Source organism: Mus musculus, chromosome 18 (genome assembly GCF_000001635.26).
Source record: "Mus musculus strain C57BL/6J chromosome 18, GRCm38.p6 C57BL/6J".
Classification (NCBI taxonomy): Eukaryota; Metazoa; Chordata; class Mammalia; order Rodentia; family Muridae; genus Mus; species Mus musculus.
In genome coordinates, this window is record NC_000084.6 from 31,801,014 (window position 1) to 31,823,445 (window position 22,432).

The 22,432-nt window shown below is 43.7% G+C and overlaps 1 protein-coding gene and 1 pseudogene across 8 annotated transcripts in view; one reads left to right on the plus strand and one right to left on the minus strand.

The window, feature by feature from the left end:
• The first annotated feature begins 3,043 nt into the window (after positions 1–3,043).
• Wdr33 (WD repeat domain 33) overlaps positions 3,044–22,432 on the plus strand; it is a 104,931-nt gene continuing 85,542 nt past the window's right edge. For 4 of the 8 annotated variants that reach the window (NM_028866.3, NM_001170970.1, NM_001170967.1 and 1 more), the window contains exon 1: positions 3,044–3,241. The gene's annotated coding sequence lies outside the window, so the exon portion shown is untranslated. Of the gene's footprint in view, positions 3,242–3,286; positions 3,495–22,432 lie in introns of those variants that run through there. The other 4 variants (XM_006526298.1, XM_006526300.1, XM_006526301.1 and 1 more) reach the window with 2 other exon arrangements.
• Gm6665 (predicted gene 6665) lies at positions 18,652–19,393 on the minus strand (annotated as a pseudogene).

Sequence of the window (22,432 nt, forward strand, 5' to 3'; positions counted from 1 at the left end):
ATCTGACTCCCTCTTCTGGAGTGTCTGAGGACAGCTACAGTGTACTTACATATAATAAAACAAAAAACAAAAAACTTATTTTGTGCTGGAGAGATAGCTCAGCTGTTAAGAGCACCAACTGCCCTACTGAAGGTCCCGAGTTCAATTCCTGGCAGCCAAACGGTGGCTCTCAGCCGTTTGGTGTGCTCATCTGGTGTGTGTCTGAAGATGACTACAGTGCACTCAAATGTGTAAAATAAAAACTTATTTCAAGAGGTAGGAACGGCACAGTTAAAATCCCCTTCCTGGGACTCACGCCCAGTCTGGATTGCAAAGGCCCGGCGAAGCTCCAACTCTACCTATACCTAAAGGTTACACCTCTACTAATTGCATCTCAGCCTCTTCAGGGACTGACCCTGCCACATGCACCAAGCCTCAACTTCTTTCCCTGAGCTCGTCAATACTCGTGGCTCCACTGTAACTGGCGAGGCTGCACCCTCACCAGTGGACTCCTGCCTTCTGCAAGGACTTCAGCCTTGCTATATGATACTAAGTCTTTCGTGCTCTTCGTTAGCCCTTCAAGCCTTCAAAAACAGTAGCAGGTGGAGATGCTTACATATTACTGAGTTCAGCTGCTAGTTTCAGGGGTGCCATGACATACGTGTGTGTATACATATACAAATATCATTTTAAAATATAACAATAAAGGGCTGGGGAGATGGCTCAGTAGCTAAGAATGCATACTATTCTTGTATGAGTTCAGTTCCAAGGACCCATGTTGGGTGCCCTGTAACCTCCTGTAACTCCAGTTCCCGGGGATTTGACACTTGAGGCTTCCAAAGACACTTGCATTCATGTGTATGGGCATTCATACAGACACTCACATATATAATGAAAATCATAATCTTTTGAGAATTTAAAAAATTAGGGCCCAGCATAGTGATATAATCCTTTAATTCTATCACTTTGAAACCAGATCTTTTTTGAGTTTGAAGCCAGCCTTGTCTACAAAGAGTTCCAGGACAGCTAGGGCTACACAGAGAAACCCTATCTCAAAACACCAAACAAACAAACAAACAAAAACGTTTAAAAATTAAATAAATATGCTAAGGTATTTTGTCTTGGGGACAGAAAGGTGACCTCAGTAGTGAACTAACTCTCAGTAAGATTTAACTTCTTTAAACACCTTGGGGCGTGCAGGGGTGCAGCAACAGCTGCCATCAGGCAGACAGCAAGAGCCTGTGCACAGGTCTGCCTGGGTCACTTTTGCCTGTATATGTCCGTCCACAGGCAAAAGCCTGTTGGCTTCTGATTACTCCTTTTCACACATCTGCCAACTGAGGATCGTAGGCAGTCCTTGGAAACCAGATCCAGGACCCGAGGGAGCACCTAGCCTTGTAGCTAAGGATAGCCCCCAACTGCCTATGTAGCCAAAGACTGCCTCAAACTTGATTCTTCCTGCCTCTCTGCACCCCAAGTGCTGGTATTGGCATGTCCCACCATGCCTGGTTCATGTGGTGTGGGAGAAGGTGAAGTCATGAGTGCATGTGTGTGTGTTGTTGGCAAACACAGCTATGTCCGGGACTCCGATATCTCAGACCCATGGTGTCTTAGTGAGGGTTTCTATTGCTGTGGTAAAATGCCATACCCAAAAGCAACTTGAGGAGGAAAGCTCTCAGATACTTCCAGATTACAGTCCCTCACACCCTGCGGGAAGTCCAAGAAAGAATGAAAGACAGCAAGACTGATGCAGAAGCCATGGAGGAGTGGCTCTTTGCTCTCCATAGCTTGCTCAGCCCGTTTTCTTTTAGCTGGCCACAATGAGCCGGGCCCTCCCACATCAATCATCAATTAAGGAAGTGTACCACCAGCTTGCTCATAGACCAATCTGGAGGGAGCATTTTCTCAGCCGAGGCTCTGTCTTCCCAAATAATTCTAGCTCGGCATGTCATCTACCCAACACAAGACTGAAAAGGACAAGTAGGGGAGGATAGGAAGCAATTCCATCATTTAAATAAAAACGACTGACTAGTGCAAACTCTGTAGAGCTTTGTGGTGCTTGTGTGTGTGTGTGTAGAGGCTAAGAGGTAAAAGGTGTCGTCCTCAATCATTTTCCTATATATATTTTTCACACACAAAACCATTTAAGGTTGGGTATAGTAGAACATGCCTTTAATTCCAGCATTTGGGAGGCAGAGGCAAGTGGCTCTCTGAGTTTGAGGCCCACCTTGTTTCTTCTTTTTTTTTTTTTTTTCCTTTTGGTTTTTTGAGACAGGGTTTCTCTGTGTAGCCCTGGTTGTCCTGGAACTCACGCTGTAGACCAGGCTGGATTGGATTATGTATTGAAGGATGCCTTTGGACTTCTGTCCCTCCTGTCGTCACTTCATAGGCTTTGAAACCAAGTTTACGCAGTGCTAGAGAGAAGAGAAAACTCTGGGTTTCCTACATGCAAACGCTTGACCAATCGGTACATTTGTTGGGAGAATTTGTCTATCTTTCTCACCATGTAGGGCTGGGGATCAAGCTAAGATAATCAGGCTATAGTGCTGGCTTCTTTATCACAGGCTTATGCTCTGGTTTTTCGACCTTGAACTCATGGTAATCCTCCTGTCTCTGCCTCCCCCCAACCCCCCCCCCCCACCCCCGCGACGGGGTTTCTCTGTGCAGCCCTGGCTGTCCTGGAACCCACTCTGTAGACCAGGCTAGCCTCCAACTCAGAAATCTCCCTGCCTCTGCCTCTGCCTCTGCCTCTGAAGCGCTGGGATTAAAGGCGTGCGCCACCACTGCCGGGCTGTGTCTCAGCCTCTTAAGTGCTCGGATTACAAGCATGAGCCACTACAGCTGGCTTTAACAAGTATCTTATTTAGTTTTGTGAAATGGGATGTTCTGAGAATATGCAGGATGCCTCATGGGGTGAGGAATGAAAGGCGAAAGGTTCCAGCACTGTGATACCTCCATCAGCCGCCAAGATGAACTCAAATCTTTGGGCGCCGTATCCAAGCCCCACCCCTCACCTGCGCGCATGCTCTATTCGAGCCCTACGGTAGACCTGCGGCACAGGCGCGCGGGGCGTAGCGCCGTGAGGCCGTGATGACGCACAGGCGTACGCTCGGTGGCTCCTCGGGTAAGATGGCGGCTGCATCTTTGAAGGAGAGGAATTGAAGAGTGAGGAGAAGGGAAGGAGGACCAGACTGGAGAGACGTTCCCTGCGGCGCCAAAGGACGCCGCGCTCGCGGTTAGGAGCTCCTCCCGGCCCCCCACGGTAAGTCCGCCGTGGCACCCGTGAGGGCCGCGGCGGGTCGCGCTCCGCCATTTTCGGGCCCGGCCGTTGCGTGCTTCGGGGGTCCGGAGGGGACAGGTCGCGGGAGAGAAGAGGACGGACGTCCGCTAGGCCGGCCGCGGCCGGCGGGGGTCCCGGCGGAGGAACTCTGCGGAGGAGGCCGTGAGGCAACCTAACCTAGGCCCAGCTGGGACAGCGAGGCGGGCCGCAAAGACGCGAAGTTCGGAGGAAGGAGGCGCGTTGGGTGCAGAGGGGAGTGGGACCAAGTGCGGCTTTGGGGACGGCCCAGAAAGGGGCTGGGGAAGTTCCTGGCGAGCCCGAGAAACAGCTGCAGAGTCAGCCTGGGTGCTTTCGAGAATCGAGGTCCATGCTGGGGGCGGGAGACAGGCAGAGCCTTGCCCTTTTGCAGGAGTTTTATTCCTATCTGGCTGCATGCAAATGTCCCATTAAGCACTGATTCTCAGTTTCCAGCTGGAAATTGAATCCTGGTCTCAGAATATGAGAAAAACAAAGGCCTCCTGGCATCTAGATATTTATGGTACTAGAAAGTGTGTCTCCCTTTCTCCACCCCACCCCCGTTTCCCTCCGTTCCCCACCCCCTCCCCCAATTTCTTTGAGACTGGCCTAGTTATATTGCCTGTGTTCACCTAGAATTTCCACCCTTCCACCTGCCAGTCACAAGCGAGAGATGATAAAAGCAGGCTTCCTGCCTGGGCTAGCGGTCTCTCTTTTTGTTTGTTTTGTTTTGATTTTTTTTCCCTGTTGATACAGGGTTTCAGTGTGTAGTTTAAGTTTCGAACTAGCGGCTTATTAATCATCCTGGCTTTATTATCCCAACCGTGGGGATGGTGATGAGCCTGAGCCCCACTAGACTTGGCTGTAACCCAGGCCAGCACTAACTTCCTACGTAGCTGACCTGGCCTTCTTACTCTTTGATCCTCTTCTGCTTCCCAAGTGATGGGATTTCAGGCCTGGGGCACCCACCCACCACACGTGGCCTACAGAGAATTCCTGTGCTTTATTTTTTCTTTCTTAAGTGAAAGAATAGTTAGTGTGTGTGTGAGTGTGTGTGTGGTAGTGGTGGTGGGGGACGGGGTAGAAAGAGAGCGCGAGCGAGCCAGCGAGCGAGCCCTTAAGCTCTCTTATAGGTCTGAGGAAGTTTCCTGGAGAATGCCTTTCCACCAGAGGAGTCTTGAATTTAGGTTGCAGTAGGTGGTTTAACCGCCTAGCCATCTAATGGGGCACATTCTCCTGTCTGTCTGTCTGTCTGTCTTAAAACAGAAAGTAAGTGTTGATACTTGGTTGTAACCCTGTGGCTCTTCTGGAGTAAATAAGTGAGAGACTGGATTGCCTCCTTGGGTAGAGACTCAAAGTCAGAAAAGTCTTAACGTGTGTAAGGACTGTCAGGAACGCTTTAGTTTCTATACAAGAGGCACTAGCGTTTCTGGAGCCTTGGAAGACGGGAACCAAGCCACAGGTTACATACACCTCTTGGGAGCAAAACTTTCACGTACACTCTTGACATAACGCAGGCAGCTTTTTGCCCATGAATGTTTAACCCAAACAAAGCACTTAGTGACTGTTAAAAGAAAACACTTTAATTGTTTCCCTGGTGGCACTTTTTTCTTTCCTAATCTTAATTGCATTTGGGACCCACCTTCTGTTACTGTTAGGTACTTGTGCATTTTTAATTCATTTCCTTACCGGGTAAAAGGCAGTATACTGTACAGATTTGGGTTTGAGCCAAAACTTGAAGTGTTGTATTTAGTTTATTTACTGTAGAGACTTGGAGAGCATTTTTGATACCCTTTTCCCAGGTCTGGGAAGAAGTTGGTTTATATCACGTTGCATTAGAAAAAGTAGATTTGGCTGTGGCGGTGGTGCATGTGCCTCTAATTCCAGCATCTGGGGAGGCAGAAAGAGGCGCATTTTCCAGTTGAAAGCCAGCCTGGTCTACAGCTTGAGTTCCAGGACAGCCAGGGCTACACAGAGAAATCCTGGGGAAAACCAAAATCAAACCAAATCCCCCACCTCAAAAAAAGAAAAAAAAAAAAAAAAAAAGAAAAAGAAAGAAAAAGTAAATTGCTATTTATGAAGCTAAAAGCTTAGTTCTCATTCCTTTCTTTGGTTGGTAAAAATATGAAACGGCTAATTTTGTCATCACAGTTTTTTTAAAGATTATATTTATTTATTTAATGTATATGAGTACACTGAATCTGCCTTCAGACACTGCCATCATGGTTTTATCTTGACCTAAACCTTTAATAATATTTTCTGACCTCTTAAGTCCTATATATTCAGATCTTGCTTTGCTAAGTAACAAAAAGTCCATTTTTCTTCTCTCATTACTTTTTTTGTTTTTAGTTTTGGTAGATATTGTTTGATTATGGCTAAGCTCAAACTTTTGTACTTCGGTAACGTTTCATAACTCCATCAAAGATACTATTGAAAGGTTTAATTATAAATTTATAGGAATGCACTTATGTAATACTTTTGAGGTTATATATCATAAATTTGGTATTTCACTTGTATTTTTAGATTTTAAGTAAAGTAGTATTGAAGGTAAGTAAGTGGTCAGTATGAAAACATTCTGTGTTATGGGTGTGTAGAGGTCAGAGGACAAATGAGAGGAGTGTGGCTTCTGAAGTTGTCAGCTGCCTCTACCCACTGAGCCCTGACACACCTGTCCCTGACCAGTTACAGTACTTACGCATCTTATCTTTGTTCTTAAATGTGGCTTAGTTTTAAGGTTGCAGCTTGCACATGTTCTTTGGTGACATACCTTTCCCATTACAAAACATTTATAGATACAGAAGCTTGTCAGCATATTGGAGAATACGACATATATTACTGTTACTCTTTCTGGACTGTAAACATTTCAGTAATTCTCAGGTGGAGTAACAATTTTAGTATTTATAGATTCCAAGCCTGGGGGGGATGTATTGGAAAGAAAATCATGTGGGTCTGTAGTGGGTTTGAAAGCTAACTTTGTAGTGAGGATGTGGTGAGTGTTGAACTGGAGGTCTTACCTATTGTAAGTGTGTGCTGTCAGTGAACTAAACCTCCAGCTCTGAAGCATTGTTTAGAATGGACCAGTTAATTAAACACTAGGAGTTTCAGTCTCCTTACATATAAGCATGCTGATTGTCACGGCTTTGAGAGTAACATGCCTGTAATCCCCAGCACTCCAGGAGATAGAGAGAGCAGATAGGCAGTGTGAGAGCAGCCTGCTCTACAGAGTGAGTTCCAGGCCAGTCAGAGCTATGTAGTATGAAGCCCTGTCTCAAAAAGACAAAAAAACAAAAAAAGCAAAAGTGATTTCACCATTTCCACCCCAGTAAAAATAAGAAAATTTATTGAATGTGTATACTGCATGTACTCACTGCAGAGCTAGTGAATACAGGCTGGCCTCACAGAGATCTTGTCTTTGCCTCCCTAGTGAAGGGATATAGATGTGTTCCTCCACTTCATTCATTTGTTGATGGGCATCTGGATTGGTTCCATTCCTGTCTAGTGTGAATAGCACAGGGAGTGCAAGTATCTCTGGTGTATACATTTAAGTTTATACATACGTACCTAGCAGTGGGGTAGCGGGGTCATCACAAGTTCTTTTCAGCTTTTGAGGAATTCCGTAGTGACTGTACATGTTTACATTTCCACACACACACACACACACACACACACACACACACACACACACACACACCGCCCCCAGACAGAGTTTCTCTGTGTAGCCCTGGCTGTCCTGGAACTCACTCTGTAGACCTCATTTCTGGCCTTGAACTCAGAAATCTGCCTGCCTCTGCCTTCCAATGTGCCACCACTGCCTGACATGTTTACATTTCTACCAGCAGATTTGAATTAGGTTTCTTCTCAAATCACATCCTTTCCAGCATTTTTTGTTGTTAGTCAGGGTCTCTTTTGTCACTCTGATTGGTTTGGAACTCACCGACATCTGCCCATCTCTATCTATGACTCCAGTGCTGGGATTAAAGGCCTGCTCCACACTCTTGGCCAGCATTTTTTTTTTTTCCCGAGACAGGGTTTCTCATTGTAGCCCTGGCTGTCCTGGAACTCACTTTGTAGACCAGGCTGGCCTCAAACTCAGAAATCCGCCTGCCTCTGCCTCCCAAGTGCTGGGATTAAAGGTGTGCGCCACTACTGCCCGCCGTGACATGGTTTTTAGCTGGCAGTGTAGTTGCTGGGAATTGAATTTATCTTTGTTTGTTTTTGGCCTAGCCTTTTTGATTGGAGTGTCGTGGAGTCTCACAGCAGTTTTAGTTAGCATTTTCCTGACTTTGTGTATTTTCTTCATTTAAGAATTTGTTTGAGGGGCTGGAGAGATGGTTCAGTGGTTAAGAGCACTGACTGTTCTTCCAGAGGTCCTGAGTTCAATTCCCAGCAACCACATGGTGGCTCACAACTATCTGGAATGGGGTCTGACATACTCTTTTGATGTGTGTCTGAAGACAGCTACAGTGTACTTATATACATAAAAATAAACAAATCTTTAAAATTTTTATAATTGTTTAAGCTAACTCTGATGTCACATGTCTATAGACTCAGTACTCAGAAGGCAGTGGCAGCAAGAGGTTTGGGGGATAGATCCAAGTTCAAGAGGCCAGCCTCGTCTACACAGTAAGTTCCAGACCAGCCAGAGCTACATACTAAGGCCCTCCTGTCTCAGAAAAAAGAAGGAAACCATCAGGAAATCAAAGGAATAGTTTTTGGACTAGAGAGGCCGCACTGGCTGCTCTTCCAAAGGGCTCTGGTTCAATTTCTAGCACCCACTTGGCAGGGTCTGTAACTCCAGCTCCTCACACAGACATGTGTGCAAACAAAACACCAGTGCACATACTTTTTTTTTTAAAGGAATCAAAGAGAATAATTCAATATGCTTTAAACATATAATTGGGAACTGTCAAGCTGGAGTGATGGCACAGATCACTGCAGATTTGAGGTCAGCTAGCTAGCTAGGCTAGGCTATAAAGTTAAGAGCCTGTCTCATTTGTGGTGGCGCACCCTTTAATTCTAGCACTTGGGAAGCAGAGGCAGGTGGATCTCCAAGTTCAAGCCCAGCCTGGCCTATGGAGCAAATTCCAGGACAGCCAGGGCTACACAGAGAAACTCCATCTCAAATAACAAAAACAAACCAACAGAAACAAAGGATTGCCTCACTCAGTGCTCTTAACTCCTGAGCCATCTCTCCAGCCCTTAAAATTTTTTGATTGGGTAGCCCAGGGTAGTTTCCATGAGATAGACTTAACCTAATATGTACCTTGCTATTTTGTTATTTTGTTGTTTGAAGTTCTTAGACTACCTTGTGCATGTTAGTCAAGCACTTTACCATTAAGCTATATATACATTTGTGGACTGTTATTTTTTTTGAATCTTGCCGAAGCTTATTCTGAGCTCAAGTGTTCCTCCCAGTTCAGCTGTGCTGTTGTGTATCTTTTTCTTTTTTTTTTCTTTTTTTTTTGGGGGGGGTGTTTTGAGACAGGGTTTCTCTGTATAGCCCTGGCTGTCCTGGAACTCACTTTGTAGACCAGGCTGGTCTCGAACTCAGAAATTCGCCTGCCTCTGCCTCCGGAGTGCTGGGATCAAAGGCGTGCGCCACCACACCCGGCTGCTGTTGTGTATCTTAAAAAAAATTTTTTTTTATGTGTATGGGTGTTTTGTTTGCATGTATGTCTGCTGCAGAAGCTAAAAGAGAGTATCAGATCCCCCAGAACTGAAGTTACAGATGGTTGTGAGCTGTCATGTGTGTGCTAGGAGTTGAAACTTGGTTTTCTGGAAGAAAAGATACTGTTCTTAACCTCTGAGCTGTCTTTTTCAGCTCCTGGTTGCATATTTGTTTGAAGAAGATCTTCCTGTGCATGGTGCCACGTGTGTTTAATCCAGCACGGGGAAGCAGAGGCAGGTGCATCTGAGTTCCAGGCTAGCCTGGTTTCCTTAACAAGTTCCATGCCATCGAGTGCTATAGCATAGTGAGACCTTGTCTAAAAAAAAAAAAAAAAAAAAAAGAAAGGTCTGTTGTCCATTAACAAGATGAATTATTTCTCCTCTTCCTTTTTAGTTATCTTTATTTTATGTTTTGTGTTGTTTGTGTGTGTTTGTTTTTTGCTTCTATGTCTGTAGTCTATATGTGTACTATGTGCCAGTTGGGGTCAGCAGAGGGAACAGGGTCACCCAGAGCTGGACTTAAAGATGAATTGTGAGCCACCATGTGTGTGCTGGGAACTGAACCTTAGTCTTCTGCAAGAAAAGCAAGTGCTCCTAACTGCTGAGCCATCTCTCCAGCTCTTGATTAACTTTCTTTTTATTACTGAGTTGTAAGAGTTCTTTACATACACTAACTCCCCTTCACCTTCCTCCCTGCCTCTCCGTGGGACAGAATCTCATTAGTTTTCCACATGCTGAGATTATACACATGTGCTGACATGATCTGATGCAAGATTCTCATTAAATTTATGATATTTTCTCTGTAGGTTTTCATTTCATTTTTTTGTGTTGTGTGGGTAATAACCCAGAGCCGCCTCCTACATGCTAGGCTGTGCTCTGTCACTGAGCTGTGCTGTATCCAGCTTTCTTTGTCACCTATTTAAAAAGTTTTTTTTTTTACATGCTTTTCCTGGATGTATGAGTGTACCACATGCATTCAGTACCTGCAAAACCAGAAGGTACCAGATCTTCTGGAACAGTTGTGGGCCACCATGTGGGTACTGGGAACTGAACTTGGGTCCTCTGAACAAGAACACTAAGTGTTCTTAACCACTGAGCCATCTCTCCAGCCTCACTTTTTTCCTTTGTGTGTTTTATGTGTGTGATATGTATGCGATATGTATGTACGTGTTTGTGTGCATGTGCGCACACACGCAAGTTATTCTCACTGACACTGTTTGACACATGCCTCTCCCCATGCTGGAATACATATGCACCTTGCTGTGCTTTTTCCTGGGTGCTGGGAATCTGAGCCGTCTCCCTAGCTCTTTTTTTTTAACTTTCTTTGTGTCACACATGTATGTTCCTTTTTGTGCTCATGGGAAAGGGAAAGAAGAATGTCAAGTGTCTTATTCTATCAGGCCCTCTCTTTAATTCTTTTGAGACAGGGTCTCACTGACTTTAGAGCCAAACAGGCAATCAGCAAGCCTCAATAATCCTGTCTTTGCCCTCCACAGTGTTTGGGGTTATAGATATGTGTAGCCACATTTGGCTTTTCAAAAGACTCACTGTATATACCAGGATGGTCTTGAATTCAAAGATCTGCTTATGGAGTGGTGGGATTAAACGTGTGAGCTACCACACCTGGCCATTTTACAAAGCTTAAGCATCGGCAGCTAATATTCTTGTTGCTACCAATAAGTTTTGTAACTGTATCACCCCCTGCCCCTACCTTTTCCCCTTTCAACCTTGGACTTTGTACTTATTCTTGTACACATCTTTGCTGGAATTCATAGATTGCGGTATCTGTCAGTTCCAAGGCAGGATTTCTGCAATAGAAGGGCTTTATCTTTTTGGACTTTTAGCATTAAAATTACACTTGTTACCTATGCCAGGAGCAGTAGCTAAAGACTCCAGGGTTTTAGTTTTGTTTTATTTTGTTTTGTTTTGTTTTTTGGGGATGGGCCCTTCTAGGCTGTCCTAGACTCACTGTAGATCTGGCTGGCCTTGAACTTAAGAGGTCTAACTGCCTCTGCCTCCCAAGTGCTGGGATTAAAGGCTCGTGCCACCCCCATCTGGCTGTGTGTGTGTGTGTGTGTGTGTGTGTGTGTGTGTAGAGGTTGTGGTTGTGGTTTTTTTTTTTTTTTTGTCATCTGGCAATATGGGAAAATTAGAAAATTATCACTACATCATTAATAATCTGTTTATATGTATCCGATGTCATTGTCCGTATGTGGAACTCAGAGGACAACTTTTGAGAAGTGATTCTCTCCATCCATCCACCTTTCACCGGGGTTCTCAGGATCAAACTCAAGCTTTCAGGCTTGTGTGACAAGGGCCTTTACTCTCAGAGCTCTCTTGCTGGCCCTAAACTGAGTTATCTATGTATGAAATTATTAAATAGTAGCCACAAAACAAATTAGTTTTTGGAAGATAATACACTTGATACAAATTCAAAAGTTACAGGCTAAGTTCCTTTTCACCTTTTTCCTAATTCATTGAATTTTTTTTTTTTTTTTTAAGACTGTTATTTTCTTATGTGAGTATTTGACCTCTTTGTATGTCTTGTACCACATGCCTGCCTGGTTCCCACAGAAGCTAGACAGTGTGAGATTCCCTAGAATGGAGTTGCAGATAATTGTGAGCCCCTATGTTGGTGCTTTGAATCAAACTAAGTGGCCTCTGGAAGAACAGAGCTCTCTCAACCATGGAGCTCCCCAGCCCTGCTGCCTTTAAAGGACTGTTAAAGTGCATAGCTTATTACAAAATAAGCAAATGTTTATTAGGATGGAAAATTTAGAATATAAATAGCAGTAAATCTTTTTTTTAATTTTTAATTTTTTTATTTCAGTATATCCTTCCCTCCCTCCCTCCCTCCCTCCTTCTCTTTCTCTCTCTCTCTCTCTCTCTCTCTCTCTCTTCCTTCCTTCCTTCCTTCCTTCCTTCCTTCCTTTGGAGACAGTTTCACTATGTAGCTCTGGCTGTCCTAGAACTTACTATGGGGGCGGGGGCTCAAACTCAAAGACCTCTGCCTCCCCAAGTGTGGGTATTAAAGATCTATGCAACTGATAGCTTTCAATTTTTTCTTTTTTTAATTTCTGTAAGTTGTTTTTTTTTTTTTTTTTTTCTTTTGTGGTTTTTCAAGACAGGGTTTCTCTGTATAGCCTTGGCTGTCCTGGAACTTGCTTTGTAGACCAGGCTGGCCTTGAACTCAGAAATCCACCTGCCTCTGCCTCCCGAGTGCTGGGATTAAAGGCGTGAGCCACCACGCCCAGCAATTTCTGTAAGTTTTTAAAAAATATTAATCATTCTTTTTGTGTGTATTTGTACCTTTCCCATTGAGTTTATATGTATCACATGTGTATATGAGCCCTTGGAGGCCAGAAGAGGGGATTAGATATCCTAGAATTTGAGTTATAGGCAGTTTCAAAACTTCATGTGAACCCAAACATGGGTAATGTGTAAAAGTATAAGCCTCTTTAACCACGGAGCCATCTCTCTAGTCTAATACCTTCACATTGCAGACTTAAGCTATTACTAATACATATTTTTCATATACTACTAGCTTATTTTATGTAATTATTTCACATAACCAAGGTTGTGTTATTATTAAATATTTGTTATTCATTTGCTTGTTTTTTGTTTTTGTTTTTTTCGAGACAGGGTTTTTCTGCGTAGCCCTGGCTGTCCTGGAACTCACTTTGTAGACCAGGCTGGCCTCGAACTCAGAAATCCGTCTGCCTCTGCCTCCCAAGTGTTGGGATTAAAGGCATGCGCCACCACCACCCAGCCCATTTGCTTGTTTTTTGAGACAGGGTTTTTCTCTGTAACTTTGGCTGTCCTAGAACTCACTCTATAGACCAGGCTGACCTCAAATTCAGAGATCAGCCTGCCTCTGCCTCCCAAATGCCACCACCACCTGGCCAATTTTTATTTTGTTTGCTTTCATTTGCCATTTAAAAATTATGTTTACGATATTTTGTCTACATGTTTGTATATATACCTACCATATGCATGCCTGGTTCCTGTAGAGGTCAGAAGAGAGTATTAGATCCCCTGGAACTGGAGTTATGAGTGGTTGTGAACCACCATGTGGGTGCTGGGAACTAAACTGAGGTACTAATGAGCAAGAGCAACAACTCTTCTTAACTGCTAAGACTTCTCTCCACCCCCTTTATGTACATTTTAAGGTACACTGTCACTGTAATGTATTCAGGTGCTTAGTCTTGGTTCTCCTGCCTCAGAGTCCTAAGTGCTGGGAGTACAAGTGTATATACCATCATATCTGCCTCATCATTAGCCCTTTTGACTGTGTACTTGTATTTACTCTGTAAGCCTAGCAATAGATAAAATAATACGACCAACCTATGCTACCAGTCATTGTTATTAATTCCTGTTTCTGGAGTATTCTGGGCACTAGTCCAGATATTCTCAACATGTGGGGTTTGGCCCCTTTGGGGGTCAAAGGACCCTTCTACATGGGTCAACTAAGGCTACCAGAAAAAAACAGGTATTTACATTATAATTCATAGCAGTAGCGAGATTATAGTTACAATTAGGGGTGTTACCACAACATGAGGAATTGCATTAAGAAGGTTTAGAACCACTATACTAGTAGGTATTTAAAAAAAACATGCATTTTACTTAAGAATATCATTAATTTTTAAAAGTGCAAAATGTTATATTAAGTATATTTAATTTTTTAATCTTTGTATGCATTCATCTGCCATTACTCATAGTATATATGGAATCCAGAGGTTGATGTCAGCGATCTTTCTCTACTACTCTCTATCTTACTTTTTATTTTTATATAGAGAGGGTTTTACTATGTAGTCCTGGTATGTGGGACTCTGTCTCCCTAGTGCTGGGATTAAGAGAGTGCACCACTGTCTGCTTGTCTCTGTTTCTGTGATTGTCTCTGTCCTTACTGTGTACCCTTCCTCTGCCTCCTGAGTACTGAGTTTAAAGGTGTGTGCTATCACCTACACCTGCATCTATCTCATTTTAGAGAGAAGAGTTTCCTTCCTCCGTTTGTCTTGAGACAGGGTCTCTCTATGTAGAGCCGGCTGGCCTTAAACTCATAGAGGTCTGCTTGCCTCTGCTTCTCTAATGCTGGGATCATAGGTGTGTGCCACCAACCCTAGCTGAGACAAGTCTCTTATTGAGCCTGGGGCTTGTAGTTTTGGCTAGACTGACTGACCTGCCCGTTGAGTTCTAAGGATCCTCCCTGTCTCCCTATCTCCCACCTCCATAGTAGTGGGCTTGTAAATGTGCACTTTTGTGCTTGGCTCTGTTTGTTAGTCTGTGTATTTGCCATAGTGTGCATGTGGAGGTCAGAGGACAACATGGCAAAGGAAGTCAGTTGTCTCCAGCTCCAGTACCATGTACTTTTTTGAGACAGCAGTTCACTGTGTAATCTTGGCTGGTGAACTCCCTAGTACACCAGGTTGGACATAAATTTAGAGATCCTTCTGCATCTCACTGAGTGCTGGAATTAAAGGAGTGGACTACTGAGGCTAGAGAGATGACTTAGCAGTTAGGAGCACTTGTTGCTCCTACAGAGGACTTGGTTCATTGACCACCTATGTGGTGGTTCACAACCATTGGTAACTCCAGTTTCTGGTGTTCTGTGCCACATTCTGACCTCTGGGCCCTAAAAAATACACATGGTACTTGAGCAGGGAAAACACTCCGGCACATACAGTAGATTTAAAAGGCCTTATACTGCTCTTTCAGTGGATTCCCAGGACACATTTTGGGCAGCTCCTGTAACCTACCTGTAACTTGAGCTCCAGGGAAAAATCTGAAGCCTCCTTGAGCGTTTGCAACATCCCACACAGATAAACACACATATATAAATAATCAAAAATAGGTCTTTAAAAACGGTATGTACTACTATGTTTTTGTTTAGTTTTGTTTAAAAGATTAATTTTTAATTATGTGTACTTGGTCTGTGCAATGTCCATAGTTTCTGGAAGAGGATATTGAATCTCCACGGACCGCAAATTACAGGCACTTGGAAACCACCTGATATGGGTGCTGGGAACTGAACTCAGATCCACTGGAAGAACAGGAACCACTCTTCTAACGCACTGAACCATCCCTTTTGTTTATTTTTATTTTTAAATAGAGTACTTAAGAGAACTAAGTGGCTTAAGTTGGCTTCAAACTTGATATTTTTCTACCCATCTCTTGAGTGCTGAGGTTATAGGGATACCACAATGCCTGACCTTAGGTGGTGCCTTTATTGGGAGTTATTGATTTTGATTGGTTTTTCTAGACAGAGATTCTCTGTGTAGCCCTGGGTTTCTTGACCTCTCTCTGTAGACCAAGCTGGCCTAAAACTCAATAGATTTTCCTGCCTCTGCCTTCCAAGATGCTGGGATTAAAGGTGTGGGCAACTACTGCTGGGCTCCATTAGATAATTTTTGCCAATGTATGAACACCATACATAGATAGTGCTTACATACCTACCATGATACTATAGGCCAATCTACATGACTCTTTTTTTCCTTCCTTTCCTTTCCCTTTTCCCTTTTTCCCTTTTTCCCTTTCCCTCTTTCCCTTCCCCTTTCCCCTTCCCCTTTCCCCTTTCCCCTCTTCCCTTTCCCCTTTCCCCTTTCCCCTCTTCCCTTTCCCCTCTCCCCTTCCCCTTCCCCTTCTCCCCTTCCCCTTTCTCCTTCCCACTTCCCCTTCCCCTTCTTTCTTCCCCCTTCCCTTCCCCCTTCTTTCTTCCCCCTTCCCCCTTCTTTCTTTCCCTTCTCCCTTCCCTCTTCCCTCTTCTCTCTTCCCTTCTCCCTTCCCTTCTCTCTTCCCTCTTCCCTTCTCCCTTCCCTTCCCTTCTCCCTTCTTCCCCCTTCCCTCTTCCCTCTTCTTTCTTCCCACTTCTTCCCCCTTCCCCCTTCCCTTCCCTTCCACTGTGTTGACCAGGCTGGCTTAGAAATCCAGAGATCTGCCTGCCTCAGGGTTGCTGGGATTGAAGGTCTGTGCCACCATGCCCAGCAGAATTTAATTCCTTTTTTTTTTTTTAAAGATTTATTTTTATGTATGTATGTGCGTACACTGTCACTGTCTTTAGACACACTAGAGGAGAATTTCAGATCCCATTACAGATGGTTGTGAGCTACCATGTGGATGTTGGTAATTGAACACCTCTGGAAGAGCAGCCAGTGCTCTTAACTGCTGAGTCATCTCTCCATCCCCAGAATTCTAATTCTTAAAAACCCTCCAAAAAATAATTAAAATCTATATTTACTCTGCCTTATACTTTGATATTTTATTTTACTTTGTGGTCCTGGGGATGGAACATAGGATGGACTAATAGTATATAAAGCACTGCTGGTTTTGAAAATAGCTTGGCAGTTTTTCAGAAGTTAATGAGAAATTCAAATGACTCAAAAGTTTCAGTTCTAGTTTTTACTCCAGGAAAAGAATACATTCATAGAAAAAGCTGTGTTAGTGTTTATAGTAGTTTCATTTAAATTGCTGAACAGCATACATTTCAAATGTCTCCAGGGAATGGATAAAGTTTGGTTATTGCCATAGAATTTAGCAAGAAAAGAAAGGAATAATTAAAACAGCATGGTTGATTCTTTCAAAACATCATGGTACACTCAAAGGCTTTATGAAATACAATTTTGTTTGCATGATGTTCGTGAACATATACTTTAATGAAGAAAAACATTTCAGTGGGTGCTGTAATTAAGGTTAGTATTGGAGACTAATACAAGGAACAATTTATGTGGAAATGAGTGTGGTTTTGGAGAGAAGGGGGAGAGAGAGAGAGCTTCAAATGATACTACCACCCCCCACTTTTTTTTTGGTTGGTTTGGGGGTTTTTAGCTTTTTAAGACAGGGTTGCTCTGTGTAGCCCTTGGCCTGGAACTTGATCTGTAGACTTAGTCTGACCTTGGGATTAAAGACATGTGCACCCACCACTGCCCACCAATCTTGAATTCTAATTTTCATGTTGCGATCTCTTTTTTTCAAATTTATATTAGATATTTTCTTCATTTACATTTCAAATGCTATCCTGAGAGTCCCCTATACCCCCTGTTGCTATCTCTTGAGTACCAGTATTATAGATATATGTATGCAACCAAACTTGGTTTTTGTAGTGTTGGGTATCAAAACTAGAGTTTTAGGTATGCTTGCAAGCATTTTGCCAACTGAGCTATATCTTTAGCCCCAGAGTCTATATCTTGATTGTGGTCAGTATGTGAAACTAGGTTAGTTAATTGAAATAAATGTATTACATAAAATAAAACTTTAGTATTTTATTATTATAAAATTAATTTTAATTATGTGTATATGTGTGCTTGACTGGGTTTGCCCCTGCTTGAGTATAGATACAGGAGTAGGTGTTGAGTCCCTTGGAGTTAGGATTCTGGACCTGTTGATCTAATTGTTGAGAATTGAACTTGGGTCCTGTGTAAGAGCAGTGCATGCTCTTAACCACTGAGCTGTCTATCCAACGCTCTGAAACAAGTTTTTAAAAAATATATGTATGTGTAATATTCAAAATAAATTTGGAGCTCAGTATTAGGGATGCTTGTCAGGTCATTTGCAAGAACTTGAGTTTGATTTCCAGTACTTAAAAAGTAAATATAAACAGACAAGCAATTAAAATTTATAGATTGTAAGAAAGTACTTAAGAGCCGGACGTGGTGGTGCACGCCTTTAATCCCAGCACTTGGGAGGCAGAGGCAGGTGGATTTCTGAGTTGGAGGCCAGCCTGGTCTACAGAGTGAGTTCCAGGACAGCCAGGGCTATACAGAGAAGCCCTGTCACGAAAAACAAACAAACAAACAAACAAACAGAAAATACTTAAGAAAGATATGTCACCAGATGTTGCTTACCTTTAGTCCCAGCACTCAGGATGCAGAGGCGAATACATTTCTGAGTTTAAGGCTAGCCTATTCTACATAGAGTGTTCTAGGCCTTCCAGGGCCACATAGACTCTTGTTTCAAAAAAATCCAACCAACCAACCAGAAAACCTCCTGTTCCTTTCTTTCTTTCTGTCCCATATATCTGAGGCTAGTCTCAAACTTGATAAGTAGCCAAACTCCTGATCCTCCCCCTTCTACCTCTCAAGTACTGGGACTATAGGTTTGTGTTCCTCCACTCTTCAGGCACATTTGTTGTCCTTAGTGGTGTGTAAAGTCTATCAGAATTTGGAAGGTCCCAGAATCTGGAGGGTACCCTGAGTTCAAGGCCAGCCAGTCTTCATGTTGAGACCCTGTGTTTAAAAACAACAACAAAAAACCCCCCAAATTAAGAAAGTTTTAAGAATAAAAACAAATAGGAATCCTGAACAAATCAGGAGATTCCACCTACACCCCCCTCCCTCCCACTCTCACCCCCCAGCTCTCAAAGGACTGTCTCGCTATGTAGATCAGGCTGGGCTGGAATTTATAGAGACCTACCTGCCTCAGCTGAGATTAAGTGTGTGCCAACACTGCCAAGCTGGTCTCTTCTCTCTCCCCTCCCCTCCCCTCCCCTCCCCTCCCCTCCCCTCCCCTCCCCTCCCCTCCCCTCTCCTCCCCTCCCCTCCCCTCCCCTCCCCTCCCCTCTCCTCTCCTCTTCTTTTTATTGAGAATCAAATGGGGCTTAGCTGCTTACTCTGAGGACCAAGGCAGCACACAGACAGATCTAATCTCTCAGGCCAGGCTGGGGATTCTCGGGTCTAGTACATTCCTCCAACCATCACTGAGGGAAGGGCTGGATGCAGGGCAGAGACAAGGGATAGGAGGAGACTAATGAAGAAATGGAGAGCCCAAGGACCCAGAGGCTTGGCTGTGGGAAGGGCTGGTAAGAGGAAATGGAGTAATAGGGAATGGAAAGGAGAAGAAAGCTGCACGTGGTAAGAGCGAGGGCCAGCAGAGCACTCATGAGTATTCCCCCAGGTCTGGTCTGGGCTTTGTAATCCTACTTTGGGTTCCAAAAGGCCATCTTTGCAAAGATTGGCTTGGAGAGGAAGCGGCTGCTCTTCATGTAGTCAGATATCTTCTTCAGGCCCTCAAAGCGACCCATGAAGTCCTTCAGGTTTGGGAAGGCGTCCAGGCACTTGGGCTCAAATATTCGGTGTTGATCAAGGACATCATAAACAAGAAAATCCACATAGGTGACCTTGTTCCCTGCAAACCATGGCTGCTTGCCCAGAAACTCAGAGTAGAGCTTCATCTTGTCAGGGAGACCCTCTAAGTACTCTGGCTTCTTTTTCTCAAAGTCAGGGCTGTAGCAAACCATGGCCAACTGTATGCGGGTGTCCATAGCCTGGTTCTCCAAAATGTCCACACGAATCCTCTCCTCCTCTGTCTCTCCACACAGGTTGTGCTTTCGGGCAAGGTAGCGCAGGATGGCATTGCTCTGGGTGATCTTGTGTGATCCATCAATCAAGTAAGGCAGATTGGGAAAGTCCAGGCCCAGCTTGAACTTCTCACTTAACCACTGGCTTCGGTCATAGTCAGGAGTTCTGCTCCACTGTCCTTTCAGCTCCTCCTCCATCATTCTCTTCTTTCTTTCATGTATGTGAGTCCACTGTAGCTGTCTTCAGACACACCAGAAGAGGGCAATGAATCCCCATTACAGATGGTTATGAGTCATCATGTGGTTTCTGGAAATTGAACTCAGGACCTCTGGGAGAGCAGTCAGTGCTCTTAACTGCTGAGCCATCTCTCCAGCCCTCTGAACTGGTTTTTGTTTTTAAGAATATCTATTTTATTTGTCTCTCTGTGTGTATACACATATACATGTATGTATGTATGTATGTATGTATGTGTGTATGTGTGTGTGTGTGTGTGTGTGTATTTCTCCATGTATGTAGTGGTATTCCCATGGGGTCAGACTGTATTGGATATCCTGAAACTGGAGTTATGGGTGATTGTGAACTGTTATATAGGCTCTAGGAGTAGAACCTGGGTCTTGGGTCTTCTGAAAGAGCATTGACTACTTACTTTTATTGCTAAGCCAGATCTATCTGTTAACCCCTCCTGGGCGGGCAGGCAGGCAGGCAAGGGCTCTAGTGTGTATACACACACAAACACAAACACAGCACAATCTCTCTTTAAATTTTTTTCACTTTTTAAAAGTTGGATATTTTCCTTATTTACATTTCCCTTTCCTAGTTTTCACTCTGAAAATCCCCATCCTCTCCCCTCTTCTCCTGCTCCCCAACCCACCCACTCCTGCTTCCTGACCCTGGCATTCCCCTATACTGGGGCATAGAACTTTCACAGGACCAAGGACCTCTCCCCCCATTAATGACGGACTAGGCCATCCTCTGCTACATATGCAGCTAGAGCCATGAGTCTCTCTGTGTGTTTTCTTTGATTTAGTCCCAGGGAGCTCTAGGGTTACTGGTTAGTTCATATTGTTGTTCCTCCTAGGGGGCTGCAAACCCCTTCAGCTCCTTAGGTACTTTCTCTAGCTTCTTCATTGGGGACCCTGTGCTCCGTCTAATGGATGACTGTGAGCATCCACTTCTGTATTAGTCAGGCACTGGCAGAGCCTCTCAGGAGACAGCTATATCAGGCTCCTGTCAGCAAGCTCTTGTTGGCATCTGCAATAGAGTCTGGATTTGGTGGTTGTTTATGGGATGGATCCTCAGGTGGGGCAGTTTCTGGATGGTCGTCAGCCTTCAGTCTCTGCACTGAACTTCGTCTCTGTGACTCCTCTCTCTCTAAATTTTAAATTTTTTGGGTCATTTTTATATGTATATGTGCATCATGTGGGTGGAAACATGTCATGCATCTGTGTGCACATGTGGGTGGAGGACAGAAGTTGACATTGTATTACTTGGTTTATTTCTCTGTATATATCAAGGTAGGGCGTCTCACTTAGCTCAGAGCGTGCTGATTCATCTAGTTAGGTGAGGTTACTCTGGGGACCCCATTTCTAAACCTTCTATGCATTGGAATTAAGGGGAAGCTACTGTGCTCTTGTGTCATTTTCATGGGTATTGGGGGTCTAGAATCTGGTCTTGATACTTGGATGCGAGGATTTTACTTGCTTAATGATCTTTCAAGCCCCACTTTACTTTTTAGCTACACATTTAAAAGTATAAAACCTTATTTGCTAACATTTCTTGTTTTGGTTTTTTAGGCAGGGTTTCTCTTGGCTGTCCTGTCTCTGTAGACCAGCCTGTTGTTGAATTCAGAGACCTGCCTACCACTGCTGGCATTAAAAGCCACCATACTTGATGAGAAACATGTTTTTATTGTGTATGGTTTTTCTTCACTGGAATCTGCCCAAAAGCTGAGAGCTTATTGTAAACAGCCATGAGATGTTTTCTACTTTTCCTCTACTTCCTGATGTTGAAGTTTGAAATGTGTGTTTAGGTATTTTTGGGTTATGTTCTATTAGGGAAAACATCACTTTTATGTATGTTGGGGGGATATGTTCATGTGTATATATGCACATGGTGCGTGTGTATGGAGACTAGAGGTTGACTTTAGCTTTCTTTCTTGCATGCTCTCTGTTCTCTTTATGTAGCCCTGGGTGTAGACCAGGCTGGTTACAAACTCAGAGAGCTGCCTACCTCTGCCTTCCTGAGTGCTGCAATGAAAGGTTTGTGCCATTATGCCCAGCTTTTCCACTTAATTTTTTGAGACAAAAACTCTCACTCACGTTTCTAAGCTGGCTGGCCAGTGAGCTCTAGGACTGCACCTGGTCTGTGTGTCCCTCAGTGCTGCATTGCTTCTGTGAGTACCTTTTACATGGTTTCTGAGGATTCAAGCCCTTTTGCTTACAAGACTTTCTTCTGCTCAAGACAGGGTTTCTCTGTGTTGCCCTGGCTGTTGTAGAACTCCATCTGTGGTCTCAAACTCACTTGCCTCTGCCTCCCGAGTGCTGAGATTAAAGGTGTGCCCTCACCCCTCTAGCCTGCTTCTGGAATTTTATATAGTCAGGATAGGTTTGTTTTATGGAAATAGAAGCGACTAGGTTTCATGGAGCTTGGAAACTGCTGTTCTGTGAAAGTGAATGTTGTGTTTAGTGAGTCAGAATGATGTGACTTTACTTGATGTATGTACTGTAAGCAAACTCTTGACAGAATTGTGCTCCTTGCTTGACATTACAGATTTATATTTAGGGGAAAGATGAACTGAATTTAGTTGTTTGGGTAGGTTTTTATCTTTAAAAATTTAGATGTTTAGTAATTATACATATAATTTACTAAGGCTATTAATATATAACTAATTTGTCTTCTGACTTCTGTTCCTTTTCTTACCTACTGCCCCCACCCCACCCCCCAGCCCAGTTATGGGATGACTGTTCCCTCAAAGTCTAACTTTTAGTTGAATTTTGCCATTCTAGTAGTGTGTTTGAAGTGACTAGTACAGTAAGTATAAAACCTATTACTTTTCAAAAGGTCAAAAGCTACTATTTCGCCTGCCATCAGCATGATTTTTATGTGGTTCTAGAGATGAAACAAGCACTCTACTAGCCCTTGCAGAACAAATTTTATTCAATAACTTGCTTGTTTTGTGTCTAACCTTGCTTGTTTTACATTG